Raw genomic sequence first — 19137 nt, 5'->3', positions numbered from 1 at the left:
TAATATACTCCTCACATTCCTTAACAGATATCCCAGTTTTTCTTCCAACTATTGTCTATACAGATTTAATTTTATTTTCTGAATTATTATTGTAGGCATTATATGGAGACTGTTTGATTTTTTAATCGCTTTTCATAATAATGTAGCTTGTAACCAGTCCTATCCTCTGTTTATCCTTAACATTTCAAACAATTTCGTTTTCCTGGCACATGATATTTTGACTATTATGTAAACCGGACTTTTCTGATAGTTTTCTTGTACCATATTATTGTTTTCTTGGGAAATCAGTTATTAAAGACTGATAGAAACCAATCTAAAAATGCATAAAATTTGGAACTGACATCTGTTCCATTGTAAATAACTCTCTAAATAGCTTCCTGTTAGGCTACACTGAAATTTTGTTGTAAACATGAAAACCACTCATCATTCTGACTGGATAACAGCTGGCTACAACTCTGTATAAGGAATGGTGTATGATCATGGGAAGTGATCAAGCATATGTAAACCTCTCCAGCGTGTTATTGTCAGTAGTTGAGTCCTGATGACACTGCTACTTCTTTATTCAAGCATATCATCATTTGGCCTCATGAGGCTGATTAGACCGTGTTCCAGACTTCCATACCTCAGAAATCCAAAGAAGTGCTGGGAATCAAACCTTGGTTCACCTGCACCGAAGGCAGTGACTCTAATTATTTGGCTGTCAACTTTCCATTATCCATTCATCAACTGTTCCAGCTGTTTTCCATAATGCCACTTCACTGCAGTTAGATATATTGTTTAGTATTGCAAGTTGTGCATCATGGACAGAGAGGTCATTCACTACTGGATAAATACTTATATCACTTTTTAAGTGTTCACTTTCAAAAGTATTGTTTATTGCCTTCCTGTGTAATCCTGGTGGGAAAATTTAGAACACAACACATGCTTTTAAGCAGCATTTCTATTTTTTTTTTTTTTTTACTTTTATCTCAGTCTCTCAGTAAATAAATCATAAAATCTGCACAGATTATCATTTGTTCAAATTTTTGTGAGGCTACTAGAAAGTTTCTCAGTGGTGATCTATACACAGTAACAATTATAAATGGCATTTTTGGTAGCAGCAGTTCACACTCACACATTTCCAATTGTTCATTATAGAGAAATTACTGCTATCAATAGAATTGAACTTGATGTTATTTTTACATATATGACAAAACTCCTTCTGTCTCTAAATTTAGAACACAACACATGCTTTTAAGCAGCATTTCTATTTTTTTTTTTTACTTTTATCTCAGTCTCTCAGTAAATAAATCATAAAATCTGCACAGATTATCATTTGTTCAAATTTTTGTGAGGCTACTAGAAAGTTTCTCAGTGGTGATCTATACACAGTAACAATTATAAATGGCATTTTTGGTAGCAGCAGTTCACACTCACACATTTCCAATTGTTCATTATAGAGAAATTACTGCTATCAATAGAATTGAACTTGATGTTATTTTTACATATATGACAAAACTCCTTCTGTCTCTAAATTTTGCTACAGAAATGGGCTACTAATTTATAGTCCTTTATGTTTAATATATGGACTCCTGCATTTGCATAGTACTCAGATAGACTTAAGATGTCAACTTCTTTTTTGACAGTCTAGATTTTGTGTTTTGGTAAGAAGTTCATTAATATTTCTTTTAGTTTTCTAACATTCTGATGTATAACTGCAAAGTTATTCAAACAAGTTTCTTTTGTGTTGTGTGACTCTCCTCCATCTTTGAAGTGACCTGAGAATGTTGTCCCCATATTATGCACATCATGATTGCAGTATAAACTTTAATGTTTATCTGGGAACATGTCTTAAACACTACTAGTAACAAAAACTTTTAAACTATCTATAGCCAAATTCGTAAATGTGTTTCTGCACCAGTGCTTCAAACAACTTCTATTTCTTTCTAATTTGTTTTCTATGTCAGTGACTAATGTATGAATGGTCTATTACAGGAATTTTCAAAGATTACAGAGAGGCTCATACAAAGTGGAATGAGAGTGAATGTTGCAGATCATAATGGCAGAACACCAATACATTATGCAGCTAAAGAAGGAAATTGGAAGGTATAAAATGACTAATGCATCTAGAAGTTACTACAATAAATTGTATTATGAAAATGATAGATTGCTACTCACCATATGCAGGAGACATTGAGTTGCAGACAGGCACAACAAAAAGTTTGTTATATGTTTTAACTTTTGCCCAAAAGGCCTTCTTCTGAAGTAGAAAACCCACACACATTCACACAAGCACAACTCACACACACATGAGACTCTCTCTGGCTGCTGTGGCTGCACACCACATAATAATGGTAATGTATGAGGTTGCTGTGCATGTGTGTTCAGAAGAAGGCCTTTTGGCTGAAACCTAAAATGTGTGGCAGCCTTTATTCCATCCTGGACTTTCCATCATTTGAATAAGTTATCTGAGATACACTGTATTCCATTTACTGACTTATCACCCTTCGGCAATTGTTTGCATGGAAGTGTTGTGGTGACAGTATGACAGATGTCCACAGTCTACCAAACATTGTCTACCTTTCCAGGAAAATTTCTGGGTAGTTGTAGAAAGTGTCTAAAGACATTTTTTTTATATTTCTCAGAAACAAAGTGGCTACAGATATTTTACACTATTCCTTGTTTCACCCACTTTTTATTTTCTTCCATGACACATTTTGTGGTTTTACACCCACATCTTAAGGGAAAGAAATGCACATGTAAACCATTTAACCTCCTGAAGATGAGGGTGTAGACTTTGAAAACTGCACCATGGAAGAAAATAAAAAGTGACCAAGCTACACATCATCGGGCATAGGGTCACCCATCCAGAATGTTTGGGCTTTTGCACTGGGGGTAGAGGGGTAGGGAGGTCGGTGGTGTGGGCTGAGAGTTTTCAAGGCTTTGCCCTCCCTCTACCTCAGCCCCCCCCCCCCCCCCCCCTGCACCACCAAATTCTCCTCCCATCCCTTGGGATTTAGATTGCCAATTTTTTCCTGAAGTTATGAGGTGAAAATAATCGTAATTTGGTTCCATATTGATAAAGCAGGACCTAAGAAAAATTCAGTTGAGGAAACTAATTAATTATGAAACATAATTTCTGACCATAACTTGCCTTCAGGTGGTAAAATGTGTATTACTACCAATATGCACATAAAAGTAAAATTAATACTTTCAACTCTCTCTCATCCCAATTAGGTCTCATAATTTATTGATAAAACTCTGATTGATTCATTTATCAATAAAACTTTGATTCATTCAAATGTGTCAAAGGGCAATGCACAGTTAATGACATTCCTGTTTTGCCAAATCATTTAATGATCTATTTAGTACAGTTATTAGAGTTAGTCAGAATATACACCTCCAAGCCAAAATATTCTGATATACTGTAAAAGGAAAGGCTAATAAAGTAAGCTCACCAGAGGAAAAAATAGTCACTTCAGTGTGCATGCACAGATTAATCATTACTCCTTTACAGGTGGTGCAGCGATTGAGTATCATGTTCAACTACATGTGCACTGTCTCTGTGCAAGCACAAGACAGCAGCCATCAGTGAGATATGTGTGTCTCAAGCAGATGTTTATGTAAACATGGGTAAATGTAAGGAAGTGACATAGTGCAAAGTGGGAAAATCGTGTTTGGATGTGCCTAGGTCAGACAGTGTGTTAAGTTGCCAGATTTGTCAGTGTTTCACAGCAGGCTGTTCAGTGTGTCTACAAGCAGTGGTGTAACATCCCGGGCCATGAAACACATCAGAACAGTGAGTGGAAAAATATCCACAGCTTGTGAACTAAAATTACTTCCAAACCTGACGGGAATTGATACAGGCAGTGAATGGAAGTCCAATCACAACATGTTACAGAGAGAGAATGTTGCGCCAGGAACTGCATGCAATAAGCATTTGTAGTCAGTCACCTCACAGGAGGCCATTAGTCACACAGGGACATAAGGAGGGCAGCAGCAAACTTTATTGGACTGAAAGAATATGTGACAGAAAATCTGTGGGACATATTGGAATAGCAGGTAAAATGACAATTTCAGCATCCCCACAATTTGGTGGAATTGTGCAATCAGATCTTCAGCGAGTGGCTTAATCCGGATGCGATGCACCTGCACAACTTTGTGGACTCACTCCCTAATCGAATACAGCTGGTTATCGAGTCCAGGGGTGGAATTACATGGTATTAACCATTTCTCTTGGGATGACTCATTGTTGAGCTTATTCCCTTGCCTCATTTTTTTGAGTATCTAATAATTTTCAGTTCATACTGATGCCTTCTGCAATCAGTTGTAGAATATAAAATTCAGTTCTGAGCCATTGCTGGGGAAACATAATCTACATGGAATTTATTTTACTTACAGTACTGCAGTTGTCAATTGCACTGATTCTGAATTATTTATTGTTATTAAATGTAAATACTATTAGGAGTAGGACATGTATGTATTGGTATGTAAATGTAAGATTCCCTTGGTCTCTGAAGAGGCTTGTGCAAGAAGTTTAGTTATCAATTTTACACACTATTTTTACTGCACAATTCTGTGGAATAAACACATTTGACCTCTGCTGCATTGCACCAGGAGATTATGCCACAGGACACTACTGAGTTAAAGTAAGCAAAGTGTGCTAGCAAGTTCAACTGCATATCAACACAGTGAGAGAGATTTCTAAGTGCAGAGCAGGCATAATTGACCTTCTTGGTCCAGTCATCCATATTCTGGTACCACATCAGTGTATTATCAATCTGGATGCCTAAGAACATCACACATGGACTCTTAACCAGTAAGTTCAGATTGGAATGTTTATCCTAAGCATAAGTTAGTCATCAATGGCGGTGGTGTGTTTATTGCAGTAAAAAATTCGATAAAATCTAGTGAGGTTATCACAAATTCCAAATGCAAATTAATCTGGGTGAAATTGAGTAACAAAGAAAAGCCAAAACAGTGATCAGGTGCTTCTATAGACCACCTGGGTCATGATCTGCAGTTGTAGAGCGCTTCAGACAGAACTTGCAGAATATCATTAGTAATTTTCCTGATCACACCATTGTAATAGTGGGTGACTTTAACTTCCCATGTATAGATTGGGAGTGTTATACCATCAAAACTGGTGCCAGAGACAGGGATTCGTGTGGCATTGATCTGAATGTCTTGTCCAAAAATTACCTTGAGCAGATAGTTAGAGAACCAACTCAAGTGGGTTAAGTCTTGGACCTCCTGGCAATAGACAGAACTGAAGTTATCGAATCAGTTAACACAGAGGAAGTTATCAGTGATCATAAGGGTGTGACAGCATCTATGATGATGGGTCCTACAAGCAATGTTAAGAAAGGGAGGAAGATACACTTGCTCAGAAAGGGTGAAGGATACAAATTTCAGAATACCTCAGCAGTCAGCATCAAATATTTAGTGATGAAGACAAAGATGTGGAGATCAAATGGAAAAAATTGAAAGGCATCATTCAGTATGCCCTAGACAAGTATGCTCTGAGTAAGGTTTTAAGGGATGGGAAAGATCCACCATAGTTTAATATCCATGTTAGAAAAGTGCTATGTAAACAAAGAGCACTTAAACTCAAATTCAAGAGAAGTAAAAATGTAGCTGACAAACAAAAGCTGAACAAAGTGAAAATGAGCATAAGGAAAGAAATGAGAGAAGCGTTCAACGATTTTGAAAGTAAGACATTGTCAGCCGACCTGAGTAAAAAAACCTAACAGATTTTGGTCATATTGTGGGTAAAATCTATTCATTCTCTCACCGACCACACCAGCACCGAAACAGAAGATAACAGAGAGAAGGCCAAAATACTGAATTCGGTCTTCCGAAGCTGTTTCACCATAGAAGATTGTAACACTGTCCCTCCTTTCAATTGTGTTGTGACAGTTGAAATGGCAGATATTGAGATAACCGATTGTGGAACTGAAAAGCAGCTACAATTGCTTAGTAGTGGAAAGGTGTCAGGACCATATGAGATACCAATAAGATTTTATAAAGATTATGTGAAAAAACTTGCTCCCCTTCCAGCAGCAATTTATCGCAGCTTGCTGGAGCAATGAAAGATATCTAATGACTGGAAAAAAGTGCATCTCATTCCCATTTTTAAGAAAGGCCGTAATACAGATCCACAGAATTATAGACCTATATCGTTGATGTCAATCTGTTGTAGAAATGTGGAACATATTTTATACTCAAGAATTATGACGTTTTTGGAAAATGAATGTCTCCTCTAGAAAAGTCAACATGGATTCCACAAACAGAGATTCTGCAAAACTCAGGTCTCTCTGTTCCTCCATGAGATCCGCAGTGCAGTGGACAATGGCACTCACATTGATGCTGTATTCCTTGATTTCAGTAACACATTTGGCACTGTCCCACATTGCTGTTTAATGAAAAAAATATGAGCTTATGGAGTATCGGAGAAGACTTACAATTGGATTCAAAAATTTCTTGCAGATAGAACTCAACACATTGATCTTAACTAATCAAAATCAACAAATGAAAAGGTAATATCTGGAGTACCACAGGGACGTGTGATAGGACCGTTGCTGTTCACAGTATGTATAAATGATCTAGCAGAAAGCATCAGATGCTCTTTAAGGCTATTCAGAGATCATGCAGTTGTCAATACCAAAGTAGCAATGCCAGAAGATAATAAGAATTTTGCAGAATGACCTGCAGAGAATTGATGATTGGTGCAGGCTCTGGCAGTTGACCCTGAATGTAAATAAATGTAATATATTGCACATACATAGGAAAGGAAATCCACTACTGTACAGCTACACTTTTGGTGACAAGCAGCTGGAGACAACATCTGCCATAAAATATCTAAGCACAATCTTAAGGGGAATGACCATATAAAACAGACAGTGGGAAAAGCAGACACCATACTCATATTCATCAGAAGAATCTTAAGGACATGTAATTCATCCACAAAAGAAGTGGCTTATAGGGTGCCTGTTCACCCAATTCACGAGTAATGTTTATCCATTGGGGGTCCCTATCAGGCAGGACTGATAGAGGAGATAGAGAAGATCCAATGAAGAGTCTTGTGTTACATCACGGGATTGTTTAGCCGGCAAGAGACCATTACGGAGATGTTAGACAAACAGATGTTACAAGAGAGGCATTGTGCATCATGGAGAGATTTACTATTGAAATTTTGGGACAGCACTTTTCAGATGAAATTGGACAACATATTACTTCCCCGCACATACATCTCTCATATTGACCATGAGGAGAAAATTCAAGAAATTAGAGCGAATACAGATGCTTACTGACAATCATTCTTCCCACACACTATTCGTGAGTGGAAGAGTTGGATGGATCAGATAGTGGTACCGAAAGTACCTTCCACCACACTCCATTAGGTTGCTTGTGGGATATGATGTAGATGTAGAGGTATTTGCCCATTGATTTGTTTTCTGGCCAATATTTGTCCATTGATTTGTTTCCTGGTACCCATAAGTTGGTTTTATGTCTTTTTGAATTACATTATATAAGTCTTGTTAGGATTGGGGGTGGGTTCAAAATGGTTCAAATGGCTCTGAGCACTATGGGACTCAACATCTTAGGTCATAAGTCCCCTAGAACTTAGAACTACTTAAACCTAACTAACCTAAGGACATCACACACACCCATGCCCGAGGCAGGATTCGAACCTGCGACCGTAGCAGTCTGGCGGTTCCGGAGTGCAGCGCCAGAACCGCTAGACCACCGCGGCCGGTGATTGGGGGTGGGGCTGAGCTGTTTATTGTGAAACAATTTTAGGCATGTGTCACCATTTTACTGTCTGTGTATGGTGTGGTTGTATTAGGCCCTATATTAGCATACTTCTCTCATCAGCAAACATCTGAGTTTCTGAAGAATCCTCCAGTGTCCTGGAACAGGAGAGGACCTAGCACCAAATCTTGTGGGACAACATACTTAATGCTTCCCTACTCTGAACTTATTATTACTCAGGTTCTGTCATATATTAATGTGATCCTCTATTTTCTATTGTTAAGATATGACTACATTCATGATCTTCCTTATAACTTCAGCTTTCCTAATGCAGTTTTATGATAAATACGAACATAAGACTTGGCAAGGTAACAGAATATCAATAGGGTAATTTTTCCTGTTTAGTTCTACTAGAACTTGTTCATAATTTTCCTTCTCATCAGATAAACTATTACATAAGCAAAACTGGGCTCTTGGTAGGTTATGGTTAGAAGGGTGGTCCAGGATTACATTGTAGTAATTCCAGTCCTAACGTTGATGTGGTCGAGGATGGAAATTGTCAACAAACAATTGGGTAAAAACAATTTAATGAAACATAAAAGCACAATACAATTGAACAACTCATCACACTGCACAGTCACAAAGACAAAGAGAGAAAAGTTAAAGATCATAATATCAACGATTAACAATAGTGACATAGTGGTTGATGGATGCTACAGAGCCATTTTTCCCCCCCTCCCCAAAGGGAGTGCAGAGCATGAAGGCTGTGCAAAGCAGGTGATGCCACTGATGGTAAAATCTCCCATTCACTCAGGTAGATGAAGAGGACATTCTGTGTGGGAAAGAGGGAGGACGTTGGCGAGAGTGATGACCATAATCAGAGGTCAAATGGGGCTGATGATGGAGACTGGGCCATCAGAGGAAATATTTGTGTAAATATGATTCTGGGAGGTGTCAAGAGGATCGGAGGTAGTCTGAAAGAGTTCAGGAGCCAGATGTTCATGGTGGAGGCATTGTCTCAAGACAGTGGTGAGGTGATGTATATGGAGGCTGTACTGTTCCTGACCTCAGTAGAGAGGTCAACAGTGAACACAGTGAGAGTCATCTGTGTGGAGGCAGAGGTGGGGGTGACACATGGTACTTCACTATTGTTGCTCATGTGGCTCGGAACAGTAGGAGGCCCATGTGGGAACCACAAAGGGAAGTGACTCACTGTCACTTCACGTATCATATGTTGACAGCCTGAGTAAGATCATCAGAGAGTGACCAAGCAGGTTTCAGTCAGTTCTCAAAGATCATCTGACATTTCCCATCTATGATGTCAAAAGTGTTTGTCCATGAGTGACTACCTCGTGAGGACTCGAGTAGGGAAGCTTGCATGATTCCTGAACAGAGTCATCATGGAGCATCACATCATTGTAAGTAGCAAGTTCTTTGTGAACAAAAACATGGGGTGGAGAATACAGCTACAGAGGTGGCAATGCATTTGGCAGGTAGGACAAGCAGCTCATTATACAACTTGTCTGCATGTGATGTCTGGAGACTCTTCTTGTAAGCAGCACATATCCCTATAAGGGTCCACAGTAGTGCTTCTGACTGGGAACCTCCATGGCACACAAGTGCCACCTTTAGTGTGCAGGTGCAATGTTTCATGAGACCATTGCTCTACAGGTGGTAAGCAGTGGTGCGAAATTTGTTGAAACTGTACAGCTTGCAAAGTTTTGAGAAGAGTGGGGACTCAGATTGGTGTCCCTGGTTGGTTGCAAATGAGGAGGGGCAGCCAAAGTGGGCAATCCAGGAATTAACAAAAACAACAAAAACATGGGCAACTGTTTTGGCCGCAATGTCAGGTAGAGCAATGTCTTCAACTCTCCTCATAACTGTGTCTATGGTAGACAGAATTTAACAAAAACAATCTCAGGGCGCTAGTGGTCCCAAAATGTCAATATGGACATAGTGTAGACGACCTTTGGGGATGCTGAATTGTCCAAGGTGGGGCTGGCATACCATCCCACCTTACTACCGTGACAGGAGATACATGTGGGTGTCCAAGTGCAACCATATATATATATATATATATATATTTTTTTTTTTTTTTTTTTTTTTTTTTTTTTTTTTTTTTTTTTGCCAAAAGAAGTATTCAGTACTTAGTTTTGTTGTAGCTTTGATACTTGGTTGGCCCAGTCTCTGCAGGGATATGTGAAGATTGGCTGGTATAGAGGGACAGGCATTACCAAGCAGAGCATGCCTGTCGAGGTATTGTACATGATGGTTATGGGGAAACTCAGGAGGAGGTGATGCGTTAAAGAGCATTTTGTATCTGTCAACATGTCAGCTAGCTCAGGGTCATCTGTCAGTAGGCATGCCGACTCGTTCCTGTAGAGGGGAGTAGAGATAATGTTTATCTGGGACAAATATCCATGATGACATGATCAGACTCAAGCATGTACTGCACATTTGTGGAATACTGGCAGATGAGGTCCATGTGCTAGAACTGTTGAGGAGGAACATCCTTTCCATGGTTATGGATGGTGGTAGCCAGCGGGCAGTGGTCCATAAATATGGTGAATTTGTGTCCCTCGATATCATCGTGGAACTGTTGCTTGGTAGGCCACAAGAAGTCTGTGGTCGAATGTTGGCCATTTGTACTGAGAGATTGAAAGTTTCTTAGAAAAGAATCAAAGAAGTTTGGTTGTGCTGCTGATATGCCGCTGCAATACTGTGCCAATCAATGTGTCACTCGCATCTGTGGTAATTGAGATGTGAGAAGTGGGCCCTGGGTGAGCCAGTGTGACAGTACAGGTGAGGCTGATCTGGAGTGACTCAAAAACTTTGATCGTATCATTCGTCCAAGGCACCTTTCCAGTGCCTGACGTGTTCTTATCAACGAGGGCTTTGGTAAGGGGGACCTGAATAGAGACAGTATGTGGTAGGTGGCAGCAGCAGAAATTTATGATGCCAAGGAAACTGCATAGTTCACGGTAGTCTCCATTGGTGAAGGTAAGTTGCCAATGAGCTCCATATGGTCAGACATCAGTTGGCTACCATCATAAAAAATGGTATAACCCAGGAAGGTGATACTGTCTCAGGTCAGCTTTGACTTTTCATGATTGATTTCGAAACAGTTGCAGTGCAGTGTGACCTGGACCTGTGACAGGCGCTGTTCATTCTCCTCAGTGGTAGATTGAAAAATCAAAATGACATCAAGATGAGCATATGTGAATGGCACATTGTACAAGTGAGAGTCAATAAATCTCTGCCACATTGGGGCATTTTTAATGCAGTAAGGCATGAAGCACTACTGGCAATGCTCAAAGGGTTTAATCAATGAGGTTTTTGGAAAGTTGTCAGTGAACATAGGTATTTGGTGGAAAGCCTTGTAGCAGTCCAGGATACTATATATCCATGCACCATTAAGCAACTAAGTGTAGTCTTGGATGAGAGGGACTGGGTAGTTATCTATGACAGTTGAAGAGCTTAGGACGTGGTAATCCCCACATTGACAAAAAACCTGTATTTCTTTTGGACGTGGTGTATGGAGAAAGACCAGTTGCTGCCTGATGGGCAAATGCTTCTGATGTTGAGTAGTTGAGTGACAATTGACCTGGCATGTAGAGACTTTTGGGTATTAAGGCCTTATGGTATATGGGAGGACCTTCCATTGTAATGATTCTATGGCACATGCCACTAGGGATCGCTGCCATGAGCGCTTTGTTGCAACTCGCCTGAAGAGTACAAGTGGGGAGTACACTGGGGTGAGACACTGGAGAGACAAATGTCACTGACTTTGGAGTCCTGAGACATCAATGGCGACAAAGGTGGAGCAGATTGGATAGTAGCCGCATCACTCAATTGTGAGGAAATTGTGTTGGAGGGATGGCATACTACATGAAGATCATATACCATCCACGCAGATGCATTGTTGATCTGTTGACTCAGTAAGGCTTTGTGCACCTGAAGAGTGTCGATGGTGGAGTGCTTGAGCAAAAGCTCGACTAGTGAAATGATGAGGTGGTCCAATAACACAGAGTGCTTGGAGAGGGAGTGTAGGAGGGGTTCTTGTATAGGTGGCATGGAAGGGGCTGTGCCAAACGAGCCCAGAATTAGTGAGCCATGTGCATGGTGTAGCATTGAATCTGACTGTACGTTAGATGAAAATCCAAAATGTCTAAGGAAGTTGATGCTGAGCACTGGTTCATCAACATCAGTGACTTGACATGTCCACAGGAAACACAGTTAAGACATGAGATGAACCTGGAGGTCCACAAGCACTGAGGACTCTGATGCAGGAGTTGTTCACCACACACAGTGTCAGTTTGGTAAGGAATGTACAAGGAAAGACCAGTGCCATAGGTATAACACTAGCCTCTGCATCAGTATCAGTGAGAAATCCGAGGCCCTATATGCAGTCCGTAACGTAAAGACAACCATGGGAAGATGAAGTCTTCACCAACAGTTGTGTGATAAGGCATGCTGTGTGAGGGGTGTGTGCTGGGACTCCTCAACCAGTCTTTGTGAAGAGTTTACTGCACCAGATGGGTGACAATTCTGAGCAGCATATTCAAATGTATTGTGGAACCAGAAAAGGAGGTACATGAAGTGGGGAGTAACCCTTGCTACTTGCATGCCTTTTCTTGAATTCTCAGAGAGGTGACTTGCTGTTCAGTTGCTATCTAAGAAGCAATCAGGATGTTGATGCGAGTAGTTGGGTAGTGTATGAAAGTTGTTGCCAGGTGGCTGTGTGTCGTCCAGGGCAGCCCTGCGCACTCTCATGCGGCCTCTGCCAACTGAGCAAAGTGGAGTGGAGTGGGACAGGGGGCAGGGGAGATCCAAAAGGCAGAACCAGTGGATTGGAAGCATGAGACAATAATTGTAATTGCCATTCGTCTAGGAGTTTGATAACCCACAACGTCCAGCATGAATTCATCATCCACTGATATGCAAAGGTGCTACCAAAGTTGGGATGAGGTCCTATATCCTAATTTCTCATTGTGTATGATATGATGTGTGGGTTCAGAAGAACAGATGTGACAGACATTCAATAATAGTAGTTTTAGCCATAGAATGTTTGCGATGGGCAGATGCAGAGAGCACCAAGTCACTAATAAGGTCAGTGTGGTTGTTCAAATGATTATTCTGGCAAATAAAACAGAGTTCTTCATCCATAATGTCATGAAAGTCAAAGATGTTATCCGCCAAGATGAACCACATTCATGGATTGTCCTTCAGAAACAAATGCAATTGAGGAAACCTGTTGCATAAAACCATCTGCATAGTGTTCACATAAGAGGTGGATCTGTGATGACCAGTGAAAGTGGTACAGCATTGGCAGGGACAAAATGTGGATTGAGCAGCTGCAGGTGTCCCAGTGAGGCATTGCTCAAGGTTGTTGTGGGTTGGATGATGTGATGACCTCATTCAGCACATGATGCAGTAGGTGTGACAGCACAGTAGGCTGGCACGGCTGGGATAACAGCGGTCACCAAAGATAACGGTGCATAAACATGTGGAAGGTGGACGTGATGCGATGTGTTGCCTGAGGCCCATATGGAGAGCTGAGGAGTCGTGACACAGGAGGTACGGAACTGCGGTTGACTGTCACAGAGGGTACAGCTGAAGATGCAGAATGTGAAAACAGAGAAGTCGTAACATACCGACCTAGGGAGCTTATGATATCTGTAGATGGCAAGTAGTGCACAAATCCCAGGCCACCATGCAGCATTGGTGACATATGTAGTACGTTGTGTAGATTCGTAGATAGTAAGGTGCACATGTGGAAGTGTACACATTGTGAGGTAACAACCAGTCCAGAACATACATTGTCAATATGTTGCGTGACGTGCAAAGTGCCAAAACTGACATTACTGTTTGGAAACACTCAAGTCGGTGCTCTGTTTTCATGCCAGTGTGCAGTCAGTAATGTTATAGTGTCCGTTTGAGTCACATAAGAGCAGAATTGTTCCTGCTCCAGATTAACGTAGGATATGGAGGACAACACATTTGAGATTCATGGTCTCATGGCATAATGTGATGGGGTAATACAGAGTTCTACACAGTGTACATTGCTGCATTCATAGTTAGTAAGGTGTACATATGGAAGTAAATAAACACCAGAATAACATTTGACAGAATGTAGGTGAGTACGGGGCTGTACTCATGAGAAAATAGAAAGGGGCCTAGAAAAATGTAAACACTCCTGATAGTAAATATAATGGAACAAGATGACACGTCATTACAATTCTTTTACAGGGGGACAATTACGATTATTTTATGTGTTCAAAGTGACCCCCACTGATAGCAAAACAATGTTGATGCTGCTGAACTGTTGACCAAACTATATCTGCCATTGTTGCTCGCATGATAGCCAGAAAGGAGGCCTCCAATGTTTCTCGTAGCTCATTCAGTGTAGCTTGCTTCTGTTGACCAAACTTCATTTTTCAAGGTAATCCATAGGTAGAAGTCAAAAGGTGTGAGGTCTGGAGACAGTGGTAGGTACTCAACAGCTGCTCTTTGACCTGACCATCACCCAGGTAGATTTTCATCCATGTGGGCTCTGACATCTTTGTGGTAGTGAGGTGGAGCATCATCTTGTTGTAGATAAAATCTTTCATTTCCAAATACCTGTTAGGTGGCAGACAAAATCGATGTTTGCAGTATATGAAGATACACCTCACCCATTACGGTACCTTCAAAGAAGAGTGAGCCAGTCAAATGAGGCAATGACAGACCACACCAACACATTAACACCTGGTAGAGTAACATGTTTGTGCATATGAACGTGACGATTTTCAGGAGCCCAGTACATGCAATTTTGATGGTCTACAGTACTCAGAATGAGATTTTCACTCTGCAGTGGAGTGTGCACTGATATGAAACTTGCTGACAGATTAAAACTGTGTGCCAGACAGAGACTCGAACTCGGGACCTTTGCCTTTCTCGGGCAAGTACTCTACCAACTGAGCTACCCAAGCATGACTCACGCCCCATCCTCGCAGTTTTGCTCTACAGTACTGTTCAGTCTGAACTGCACCTCGCCAGACCAGATAATGATCCCTGCAAACCGTTCATCTTCATGAAGCATCCCTTCAAACCACTTGTACTTCATCCTTAGATCCAGGTCATCATCATTCATAGCGTGCATGTTGCAGATTGTTGAGGTGATGTAATAAAATGTTGCAACACAGCAGTGCCAGAAACTGGAGTTATTGATGTTTTTGGTTATCCAGATCCTTCCTTATGCACATCCTGAACAGTACCATTGGCTTCAAATCCATCCCAAATTTTGTATGTGTTGGTGGCTGAGTTCCGTACACATTACACCATTGCTGTTGTACCTCCACCATTTTTTCCTACTTCCAGTATCACTTCAATACAGTCTTGCATTCCTCAAACAACAATCTTACTTCACTCATAGCTGCATTTTCATCTGCTGGAAAACATCTGCGAAGATCTGTTGAGAAAACAATGGATTACACTACCGCCCTAAATTGCTGTGATATGTCATTTTGTTCCAGAGATATTAACTATCAAAGATTGTCTACATTTTTCTGGACCCCTCTGTACATACTCATCACACTTCCAATAACTGCATCCAGATACAGCAAGCTGTAAAACTGGCAAACAAAGAAGTCCGACAAAAGATAGCCACATTGTCAGTCATCACAAAGCTCAAATCCGTGATGTTGGCATTGAAAATGATGTTAGTGATCATTGTCAGGGTCACCAATGTGGTAGAGGATGGAATCACCAACAAGCTATTCATTATCAGAAGCTTTAATGCAACTTACAAGCACAATACAGTTGAACTACTCATAATGGCACACAGACACACAGACAAAGAGAGCAGAGTCAAATATTATGTCATCAAAGATGAACATTAATGTTCTAGTGGCTGATAGTTGCCTCAGTACTGTGAGCTAACTTCTCAAACATTTTCTGATGGAAGGTGAGAGATGGATCTATAATTAGGGGTCAATTGCTTATCTTCATTTTTGTAAATGTGTGTTACTACCACATGCATAAATCTTTCAGGTTATTTGAGTCATGGATTAAGGGACTTGGTGTTACTGAAAAATTCAAATTAATGGAGGATTCCACACTGTACACTACATTCTAATTAAAAAAGCACTTTGATCTTGCCAAAATCTGATCTATCCTTTCATAGCTCCTCAGAGTCCTCAACACGTATCTGGCATTCGACTGCTTTATTTCTTCATTGATAGTCCTCAGTGTTGACATACTGTGTTGTTACACTGGCTGAAAAATAGGGAGTGGAAGTTCAACTACGACTACTGTAAATGATGTAGCCGGCAGTTGCACAGTGGCATTTCACAGTTCTTTACTTTCACTGTTCACAATCCCCCAATATTACATATTTAATATGGCCAGTTCACTCATTAATGGTTTGCAGGCATATATCAGCATACTGCTACAATAGTTACCATTGAACAACCAATACAGGTTTCTTGTCCAAAAATCGGCCATGGACTGACTGTCTTGGGACCAAAAATTTGGCCTTTATATATCCTCACAATAATAGGTACTGAAACTAAACATTGTTTGGTATTTAATTTACAGAAATTACAATTAAAACATAACTCATTCAATTAACTGAATATATCGAAATATATCTCCTTTTGAACAGTTCCTTCTATCACAAAGGTTAGGCTGAATTATTTGTTTAAATAATGAAATTGACAGATATAGCTACGCAAGCAATGCTTTTGACAAATCTGGTAATTATTTTGGAATTAAATAAGGGCTGGATTTGCCAACATGTTTATGAATAGAGCCAAATACATACTTTAACAATGCTAGTAGTAGTTCTTCCAAATGTTTATAATTATAACAGAATTTAGATTTGTTTATAAGTCAAGAATAGAATCTAAGCGATGAAACAATTACTGATTTCACCCGATAACAAAAGATATAAACTAGGAACAATCAAAATAAATTAGGAAATTGAGTACATACAGCAACTAAGCACAAAATAAATCTGGTGCTATATTTCTTAAAACTGAGGGCTAACCTTTATGTTTTATGAAAATGCAGATTATACTCATGTATGTTAATGGTAATTAGACAAAAATGAAAATAAAATTAATTTAAGGAGGCAGATGGCAAAACAACAGAGGAATAAAGAGATCCCAGCTTGCTTCATCACATTACGCCCTCATTGGTTTGACCAGATAGATGTTGCCCCCTCCTCTGGTTGCTGAGTAGATCATGCCACTATTGTGTCAGCTGCTGCAAGGCACTGACAATTGAGAACAGTCAGTCGTAGCAAGCCTAACAAAGTAGCCTCTTTGATTTGCCAGACACTGCCCACTCAATTACCCTTGCATTTTCAAATGTTAAGGTACCTATCAGCTTGAGAACCACTCACAGACACTTAGTGTTGCCAGAACCACTTGTGCACATGCACTGTTTTGGCAGTGACTGATTAGGGAAAAGAATGGACACACAATCAAGGTTCTGACAATTTATTTTTAAAAATAGTAAAATTTTCATTAATTCTTTTGAAGCACAATAACCTTTGCAGAATGTATCATAACAACTGGACCACTTCCAAGGTCTTATAACATTAACAATACATCTTCTTAGTATCACAAATTTACCAGAATCAATTTTAAAAAGACAAGGAACTCTGCTGAAATTTACCCTGCTACATTAACAAATGAGGTCCTTATAATCAGCAGTTTACCAGATGTTACATTTTAAAAAAGAACAAGGCATGTTAGCATATACAAACAATATAGTCAAAATGTTATATGTGTTGACAATTGCCTTTAAATCATCATTTAATTCAAGCTTTGACCCTTTAAAAGGAATCAAAAATCACTATAGTTATAGTACAATAGATAAAAGGGTTAACCACATTAGCAACAAATCTGTAGTAACTCCCTCTTACTAAAATTACTTTGAATTTGTTTCAGAAGCTTTGCAGATCAGAATCTATTACTTTAAGTTATCCATATCAACAAAAATCTGGGTTCATGCCCATTATACATACGAACAACAGTATTTTGTTGATTAAGTGCAGAGCATTTCCTCAAATGTTGGTATTTTAGAAACAGTTCAAATGACTGGTGTGCACACTACGACAACATAGTTTCATGGTCTGTGCACTCAAACAAGATATCTTCTCCCACAAATTGCTTGCTGTTGTGAATCATTAGGGAATTCAATGTTCTGAGATTTACAGGAGTGCACCAAGAATACCAGATTTCAGGTATTTCCTCTCGCCATAGATAATGCAGTGGCCAACAGCCTTCACTTAATGATGAGAGCAGTGGGATTTGCGTAGAGTTGTCAGTGCTAAGGCAGACAAACAACACTGTGTGAAACAACTGCAGAAATCAATGAGAGATGTATGATGAATGTAACTGTCAGGACAGTGTGACAAAATTTGGTGTTAACGAGCTGTGGCAGCAGACGACCAACACTAGAGCCTTTGCTAACAGCACAAGATCACCTGCAGTGCCTCTCCTGGGCTTGTAACCATATTGATTGGACTCTAGATGATTGGAAAACCATGGTCTGATCAGATGAGACAGAATTTCAATTGGTAAGAGCTGATGGCAGGATTTGAGTGTGCTGCAGATCTCACAAAGCCATGGATTGAAGTTTTTAATCAGGCATTGTCCAAGCTGGTAGTGGTTCCATAATACTGTGGGCTGTGTTTACATGGAATGGACTGGGTCCTCTGGTCCAACTGGATTGATCATTGACTGGAAATGGTTGTTTTGCAGCCATTCATGGACTTAACGTACCCAAACAACAATGAAATTTTTATGGATGACAATGTGCCATGTCACCAGACTGCAATTACTCATGACTGGTTTGAAGAACATTCTAGACAACTTGAGTAAATGATTTGGCCCACCAGATCACCCAACATAAATCCCATCAAACATTTATGGGATATAATCAAGACATTAGTTTGTGCACAAAATCATGCACCAGCAACACTTTTGCGAGTGTGGATGGTTATAGATGCAGCATGGCTGACTATTTCTGCAGGTGACTTTCAACAGCTTGTTGAGTCCATGCCACCTCAAATTAATACACTGTGCCCACCAAAAGGTGGTCTGACGCAATATTGGGAAGTATTCCATGGCTTTTGTCACCTCAGTGCATTCTAGTCTAACAAGGCAGCATCTGTATAGCAAGATTCCACAGCTTCCACTGCACTGTATACACGCACAAAATTCTACCAATGCTTAACAGATAGAACATACCATGAACATACCATGACAATATGGAGTCACATTGAGTCTGCATATATGTCTACATGGTGTTCTGCAAATCACTTTTTGTGCTTAGCAGAGGGTTCATCAAACCACATTCATAATTCTCTATTATTCCAATCTCGTATAGTACATGGAAAGAACGAAAACTTAT

At 40.0% G+C, this 19137-nt stretch overlaps 1 long non-coding RNA gene across 1 annotated transcript in view; it reads left to right on the top strand.

Annotated features, from left to right (window-relative positions):
* Positions 1–19137, top strand: part of LOC126229614 (uncharacterized) — a 41508-nt gene that overhangs the window by 10534 nt on the left and 11837 nt on the right. Inside the window, exon 2 of the long non-coding RNA XR_007544197.1 lies at positions 1975–2085. This is a non-coding gene — a long non-coding RNA (uncharacterized LOC126229614). The remainder of the gene's footprint in view (positions 1–1974; positions 2086–19137) is intronic.

Source organism: Schistocerca nitens, unplaced genomic scaffold, assembly GCF_023898315.1.
Source record: "Schistocerca nitens isolate TAMUIC-IGC-003100 unplaced genomic scaffold, iqSchNite1.1 HiC_scaffold_376, whole genome shotgun sequence".
Lineage (NCBI taxonomy): Eukaryota > Metazoa > Arthropoda > Insecta > Orthoptera > Acrididae > Schistocerca > Schistocerca nitens.
Note: the sequence above shows the minus strand (reverse complement) of the source record. Positions and strands in the feature narration are given on the sequence as shown.